Source organism: Lactuca saligna, chromosome 5, assembly GCF_052625555.1.
Source record: "Lactuca saligna cultivar CGN05327 chromosome 5, ASM5262555v1, whole genome shotgun sequence".
Classification (NCBI taxonomy): Eukaryota; Viridiplantae; Streptophyta; class Magnoliopsida; order Asterales; family Asteraceae; genus Lactuca; species Lactuca saligna.
Window position 1 is genome coordinate 57,219,622 of NC_136421.1, and position 8,498 is coordinate 57,228,119.

Below are 8,498 nucleotides of genomic sequence, written 5' to 3' on the forward strand. Positions count from 1 at the left end.
AACTCATAATACAGATCAAAAGATCCAAAATACCCGTAGGTTAAATTTTGGTCAAAATTCAAGTCAAATTGAAAAGCCAAAAGTCAACCCAGCTACTCGCAATGTCGTGGCCTCCTTGTCCATGATATGGTCGCACACTGACAAAATAGGCGGGTCTTCACTAAGTCACCACGCTATCCCGCCTCAACCATGTCATGATGACGCGTCTGGACAACTTAAACCATGATGTCATTTTTACTTCAACTACAAAAGCTCGAAGGCCTAGATCTGGTCCTTCCTATGGTCTTGATAGTTAAAGTTTTTAACTATAACCCTCAAACCCATCCATAATCCAAACTCCCAAACCCAATCACTAATGGTGACTTAATGCATCAAGATTCTCATTGAATACCAAATCTTTAGAGTTGCACCTCTAAAGTTTCCAGAATGGTTTCACACTCTAAAGTGACCTTAAAAATCGTAGCTTTATGGACTTACATGTCTAAAACATCCCCTTTTCCATTTTATGGGAAAAATTAGGTTTAATGACTAAAATCCCATGCATGACATCAAAACTTGATTATAATCCAGATCCAAGACGCTACTTGCTCATTTTGACCTGGAGATTCATAAAGTTGCAAACGTTATAAGATCCCATCATTTAAATCCATCAAAACCATGGAAAAGGGGAAACACAAGAGATCTATCAACATGGAAAGAAAAGGTTGAGTCTTGAGCACTCACTAAGGTCCAAGAGACAAGCTTAGTGAAACATCCCAAAAATACAGTACGAAAAGTTCCTTTTAAATCATTAAGATAACCATAGTTATCAAACATCATATAAGAATCATAAGTCGTGTATATCAAAAACATTTGTCATAAATATCAGTGTATAAACATCCTAGGCTAGACAAATGGTGTGTGCACTACAATCATCCCAAGCTCTTCCCTTTACTACTGGAAGTACCTGAAAACCAAAACTGAAAAGTGTAAGCACGAAGCTTAGTGAGTATCCCTAAACCACCACATACCATGCACATAATCACATAATCACATAATAACATAACATTAGGCCTTGCCTGCTACATCAGACCCTGCCCGACATCGGACCAATGTTCGACATCGGGCCCCACCCCGCATCGGACCATAGTCCGACATCAGACTGAATTCCGGTATACATATAACATATCAACAAGCATATAACATATACACATAAAATAAAACATATAAACATTCCTTGGGCTTGCCCCGACATCAGATCGAAGCCCGAAACATATAAACATAACATATAAGCTAAACATTCCTTGGACTTGCCACGATATCAAATCGAAGCCCGGAACACATAACAAACACATGCAAGAATCACAAAGATATCAAGCATACAAACATTCCTCGGGATTTCCCCGACATCAAACCAAAGTCCGGAAACATATAACCTACATCGAGCTAACCCTAACATTGGATCTAAGTCCGATATATGCTAACATAAATAAATGGTCCGACATTCCTATTGGAGGGAAACTCACCTAAAATGTCGAGTGAAGTAGCTGAACTTCTCTGCTCTTGCAATCAGCTCTACTTACGGCCTATACATAAAAACCCCTTACATACCATTCCTTACTTCAATACCTGTTGAGAGAAGAACTTGAGACACACTTGAACAAACGTTAGAAATATAAATGGAAGAAGAGGATGCGCGACGACAATGGCCCGAGACTTGTGCAACCTGCAATTCCCGCGACTGCTACCTTCGAGCTAAAAGGTCATATCCTAGCTTCACTCAAAGAAATACCTTTCTATGGGAAAGATCATGAAGATTCCTACAAACATTTGGATGAAGTCAATGATGTAGCTGATTACTTCAATATTCCAAATGTAACCCGTGAAACTCAACTACTTCGTATGCTTCCGGTAACCTTCAAGGGTGCTGCTAAAGACTGGCTCAAGTCACTTCCCCCCGAATCAGTCACCACTTGGGCCAAGATGAAGGAAGAATTCATTGATCACTTTTGCCCACCTTCCAAGATAGCCAAGCTGAAGAAGGCCATTGAAAACTTTGAACAACAAGCTGGAGAGTCGCTATATGAAGCATGGGAGAGGTACAAAAGTCTGCTAAGAAACTGCCCACACCATGATCTAAACAGCTAGCAAGAAGTTTCCATCTTCTATGATGGAGTAAATGTCACAGCCCGGCAGTTGCTAGACTCGCAAGGCCCACTTACAAAGAAGCCACCCCCAGTGATTAAAGAATTGATTGAAGAATTCTCTAAACACTCTAGAGAATACCATAACCCTAGGCATGATGTCACGAGGGGAGCCGCTTATGATGCTACTGAAGACTTATCCGCGGTCATGGCTATGCTAAAAACCATGGATAGGAGAATGGAAAAAATGGATCAAACGATCCATGCTATTCGGGTGGGTTGTGAAAACTGCAATGGACCTCACCTCACTAGAGATTGCGATTTGGATGAGAATGGCAACAAGAAGGCGCAAGCGTGTTATTCGAGTGGAGACCGATATGATGAGGGCTGGCGCAAACAAAAGAAAGAGTGGCTTCCTTACGAAGAGTACAAGAAGGCCAAGGAGGAGAAGTATAGACAAAAAGGGAGAGGATTTTATCAAAAGGAGGAGCCGGTGCAAGAAAGGAAGCCAAGCTTGGAAGATATGCTTACTAAATTTGTGGCTGCTTCCGAAAAAAGGCATAGTGACCATGATGCTGCTATCCAAGAAACAAGAACCATGCTCATGAACCAGCAAGCATCCATCCACAATATAGAAACGCAGCTTGGGCAACTTGCTCAACAACTTAACCAAAGGTCATCAGGTGAACTTCCTAGCAAAACCGAAAACAACCCACGAGGCGCGCAAATAAAGATTGTCACAACAAGAAGTGGGAAGATCGTCACTCCCCTGGCCCCCATTCGAACTGAAGCAACCAGGGACTCACAGAAGGAAGAAGCGGAAGAACAAGCAGAAAACCAAGAATCACAATCTGAGAGTCCTACTCGCCGAGTAGGGCCGATGGACTCGGCGAGTACCCCATCAAAAACGAGTGAACAGTCTCCTGTAAAGCCTTACCAGCCTCCAATGCCATACCCAGCCCGAGCCAAGAAAGAGAAGCAGGAAGAGGAATATCAGAAGTTTCTAGACCACATTAAAACTCTTCAAATCAACATTCCTTTCATTGAAGCCGTCATGCAAATGCCCAAGTATGCAAAGTTCCTTAAGGAACTCCTCACCAATAGAAGAAAGATGGAGGAAGTGCAGAAGGTAGTGCTTAATGAGAACTGCTCCGCCGCAATGCTAAACAAGCTACCAAAGAAGAAGGGTGATCCGGGGAGCTTAACTTTACCTTGCCAATTTGGCAACTTGGCTGCAATTCATGCCTTAGCTGATTCTGGAGCAAGTGTGAATCTTATGCCATACTCATTCTTTAAGAAGCTAGACCTCCCGGAGCCAAGGCCAATTCGCATGGCAATTCATTTGGCAAACAAGACAGTCACCTTCCCAAGAGGCATATGTGAAGATTTGCTAGTGAAAGTGGACAAATTTGTCTTTCCGGCTGATTTCATCATTCTAGACATGGAGGCGGATCCGCAAGTACCAATTATCCTTGGAAGGCCTTTCCTCAACACAGCTAGCACTATCGTAGACATGAGAGATTCTAAGCTCACCTTGCGGGTCGGGGACGATTCAGTAACATTCGGGGTAGACCAAGCTATGAAATACCCTAGGAGCAGTGATGACACGACGTTCTCAATCGACATGCTCGACGAACTATTGGAAGAAGACATACCTGAAAATTCCAGCAAGTTTGCAGCTTTAGATGAAGCATTTGATCCAGAAAAAGATTTATTAGAAATTGAAAGACTGTTGGAAGAAGCGGAGTATGAAGAAATAATGAAGCAATCTAACAGCCCTACTCGCCGAGTAGGGCCGATCTACTCGCCGAGTACATCTGAAGAGAAGACAGAAGTCGCGAATGCAGCTGCAAACTCGCCGAGTACCACACCTGCACTCGGCGAGTCCATCACTAAGAACCACCAAACAGAGCTTAAAATGTTACCTGACCATCTGGAGTATGCCTTTCTAGAAGAAGGAAATCAAAAGCTAGTAATCATAGCCTCGGATCTATCCAAGACGGAAAAGGAGGAACTTGTACACGTGTTGAAGAAATGGAAACGAGCCATCGCATGGAACATCTCCGACATCAAGGGAATAAGCCCATCGTATTGCTCTCACAAAATCAATCTAGAAGAAGGATCAAGGGCGGTGGTGCAACACCAAAGAAGATTGAACCCGTACATGCAAGAAGTAGTCAAGAAGGAGGTGGTCAAACTCTTAGATGCAGGAATCATCTACTCCATTTCCGATAGTCCATGGGTGAGTCCGGTCCAAGTGGTGCCCAAGAAAGGAGGAATGATGGTCATAACCAACGAAAAGAATGAGTTAATTCCGACGCGAACGGTAACCGGTTGGCGAGTGTGCATCGATTATTGAAAGCTAAACGATGCCACTCGTAAAGACCATTTCCCCCTACCTTTTATAGATCAAATGTTAGAGAGACTATCGGGCCATAGCTATTATTGCTTTCTAGATGGGTTTTCAGGGTATTTTCAAATATCCATAGACCCAATGGACCAAGAAAAGACCACATTCACATGCCCAAGTGGGACTTTCGCCTATAGACGCATGCCTTCTGGGCTATGCAATGCACCTGCGACATTTCAAAGGTGTATGACCGCCATATTCCACGATATGGTGGAAAAATTCATGGAAGTCTTTATGGATGACTTTTCTGTTTTCGGATCCTCTTTCCATGTCTGTCTCACAAATCTTGACTCAATGCTTGCTAGGTGTGAGAAAACCGACTTGGTCCTAAATTGGGAAAAATGTCACTTCATGGTCAAGGAGGGTATAGTTTTGGGACACAAAGTCTCCAAAAAGGGAATTGAGGTGGATCGGGCAAAGATTGACACCATTGCCAAATTACCCCCACCAACTAATGTGAAGGGCATTAGGAGTTTTTTAGGACACACAGGTTTTTACCGGCGTTTTATAAAGGATTTTTCCAAAATCACTAAACCTCTAACACAATTATTACTTAAAGATGCACCATTTAATTTTACTAAAGAGTGTTTAGAGGCATTTGAATTTTTAAAGGAAAAATTAACTAATGCCCCGATCATTATTGCACCAAATTGGAACTTACCCTTTGAGATCATGTGTGATGCTAGTGACTATGCGTTAGGAGCGGTCCTTGGTCAAAGGGTTGATAAGCACTTTCAACCCATCTACTATGCTAGCAAGACCTTAAACCCAGCCCAAGAGAATTACACTACTACTGAAAAACAATTGTTAGCTGTGGTTTATGCTTTTGACAAATTTCGCCCTTACTTGGTTTTATCTAAAACCACTGTTTTTACTGACCACTCGGCTATAAAGTATTTGTTTTCCAAACAGGATGCTAATCCAAGACTGATACGATAGGTGTTGCTTCTTCAAGAATTCGACATAGAAATACGAGACAAGAAAGGAATGGAGAATGTAGCGGCTGATCACTTATCTAGGCTAGAGAACCCTCAATTGCAAGAAGACAAAGATGGAGACGACTTTCCGGACGAATACATTATGGTGTCAGTGGGAGAAGAGCCATGATTCGCAGACATAGCTAACTATTTAGCTACAAATTACATCCCGAAGGATTATAGTAGTCAACAAAAGAAGAAATCCTTTGAGGAAATCAAATATTACTTTTAGGACGACCCATACCTCTTTCGAAGCTGTGCGGATGGAATTATACGAAGATGTGTGTTCGGGAAGGAAAGCCGAAGAATATTAGAACATTGCCATAGCGGGCCCACAGGAGGACATCATGGAGCACACTACACTGCAAAGAAGATCTTTGACATTGGGTTCTATTAGCCTACAATCTTTAAAGATGCAGCCCAATTTGTCAAAGAATGTGATGCTTGTCAAAGAGTGGGAAACATTTCATCTCGAAATGAAATGCCACAACATAGTATCCAAGTGTGCGAGGTGTTTGACGTGTGGGGCATTGACTTCATGGGACCTTTTCCCATATCCAAAGGAAACAAGTACATACTAGTAGCGGTCGATTATGTCTCAAAATGGGCGGAGGCGCAAGCTTTACCAACAAATGACGGACGCGTAGTGGTACGATTCTTGAAGAAGCTATTCTCACGGTTTGGGGTTCCGAAGGCTTTAATCAGTGACTGAGGCACACATTTTGCCAATGATCAATTGGAAAAGGTGCTCAAGAAATATGGGGTTACCCATAAGCTCTCCACATCATACCATCCACAAACTAGTGGACAAACCGAAGTGACCAATCGAGCCTTGAAGCGTATTTTAGAGAAATCGGTGGGAAGCAACCGCAAGGAATGGTCGGATAAATTGGATGACGCGTTATGGGCATTTCGTACAACTTTCAAAACACCTATTGCTACTACACCATATAGGTTAGTTTATGGAAAGCAATGCCATTTACTGGTCGAGATCGAGCATAAGGCATATTGGGCTTTAAAGAGGTGCAACTTCGATATAGAAGAATTAAAGAGCAACTGGTTGATGCAAATGAATGCCCTTGAAGAGCTAAGAAATGATGCCTATTCTAGTTCTTGGCTCTATAAAGAAAAGGCCATGAAATGGCATGATAAAAGAATAAAAAATAAAGACATTCATGAAGGCCAAAAAGTATTGCTTTTCAATTCCCGATTAAAACTTTTCTCGGGAAAACTCAAATCAAGGTGGGATGGTCCCTTTCTGGTCAAGACGGTGTTTCCACATGGGGCTATAGAGTTGATATCAATAGATGGCACACCATTCAAATTCAATGGTCATAGATTAAAAAAAAATGTGAAGAAGGTGTCCCCCGGAATGAAGGATTGGAGGAGTTGCTACTGGGCGGGACTGCAACTACGTAGACGGGGCGGAGTCCAGCTAATGACTCCATCAAAAGAAGCGCTTCTCGGGAGGCAACCCGAGTCTCAAGTTTGCATTTTCTTTCCTTTTCTTTATTTTTCATTTTGTTTTTTTTTTTCATTCTTCTTCATCTATTTTATGTCTATAAATGCTTAAGGACAAGCTATGCTTAGAGTCTGGGGTGGATGGGCTAAACACATGGATTGATACATTAATTTTTCCAAAATACAAATTTTTTTCAACCTGTGACATATACTCGCCGAGTAAAATCGTGTACTCGGCGAGTAAGTGCCCGTTTTCAGTTAAAAGTTGATAATAAGCGCGTCTACTCGGCGAGTAGACCCATTCTACTTGGCGAGTAGCCGGTTCAAATCCAGTGAAATAAAACCTGTAAAAAATGTTATTTTTCACCATATTCATCCCATTACTCGCCGTGCACTCTCTCTCAGCCGCCTTTCAAAGAACTTTTCAAGATCTCTCCAATTTTCTACTTGTTTCTCTTCATTCAAGCAACAAGGTAACATCTTTACCCTTTAATTTCATGAAAGGTTCAATTTTTATCACAGATTTGCCCAGATTTGATGTGATTTCGGATTTGGGGAGTTTTTCCCAAACTCTAGGGTTTTGATTTAGTCATGAATTAGATGTTGTTAGGAGTAATTTCTTCAAGATCTATGGTTAGATAAGTAATTACAGCAAAACCCTATGAACAATTTGGACTTTTGCACAGATTACACAGATCCGATCTCGATCTGTCAAGGAGTTCATACTACTCGCCGAGTAGGTTCGTGTACTCGGCGAGTAGGTCACAGTCAGATCATATATTTTTTTGTTTTAATTACTGGGTGTTGTTTGTTGCTGTGTTCTTGATATGTGTATGTAGGTAGCATGGCAAGAAGAGGCCAATCTTCACGTGGGGGAAGCCATGGTGATATGCCATGGCTATCTTTTCAACAAATTACCTCCAAATCATCCAAAACACGAGCTCTAAACAGATTGGAGGCACTTCGACAGAAGGAAATCCACCTTCCAAATGCAGTGGATTGGGGATGGATGGGAAATGTTGGTTTGGAAGAAGAACTCACCCCATACTTGGTGAAAGATTGTAATTTGGGATATGCCAACATCACTTGTGATGGTTGGTTGCAGTTGTTCAAAATCCAAGAGTCGGTATACGCAGAGTTGTGCTGGGAATTCTTTGCTACCATCTCGTTCCGAGGTGGTAGTGAGTTTTACAATTCTAACACGATCTCTTTCTCTTTGGGCGGGGAGCTGCGACAATGCAGCATGGTCGAGTTCTCATGGCGGTTGGGTATTTATGACCAAGACATGGTGATGACGGATTATTTTGAAGCCTTCTTGGAAAATACCTACAAAGAACTTCCCGAGGAGGTGGTGGCGTCTACATGGTGGAATACAATTGCCAACCGAGTCTACATTCCTTCCACTGTGCAAGAATGTCACATCCGTTCTCCGATCCACCGACTCATTCACCGGTTCGTAGCAAGCACGATAAACATGCGGAAGGATGGGGACAAAGTTCCCACCCTTGACATCTTCTACTTGTGGAG

At 42.3% G+C, this 8,498-nt stretch overlaps 1 non-coding gene across 1 annotated transcript; it reads right to left on the bottom strand.

The window, feature by feature from the left end:
- Positions 1 to 2,010: 2,010 nt before the first annotated feature.
- Positions 2,011 to 2,117, bottom strand: LOC144999237 (small nucleolar RNA R71). The gene has a single exon (XR_013660755.1). It is a non-coding gene; the product is annotated as a small nucleolar RNA R71 (small nucleolar RNA).
- Between the last annotated feature and the right edge of the window lie 6,381 nt (positions 2,118 to 8,498).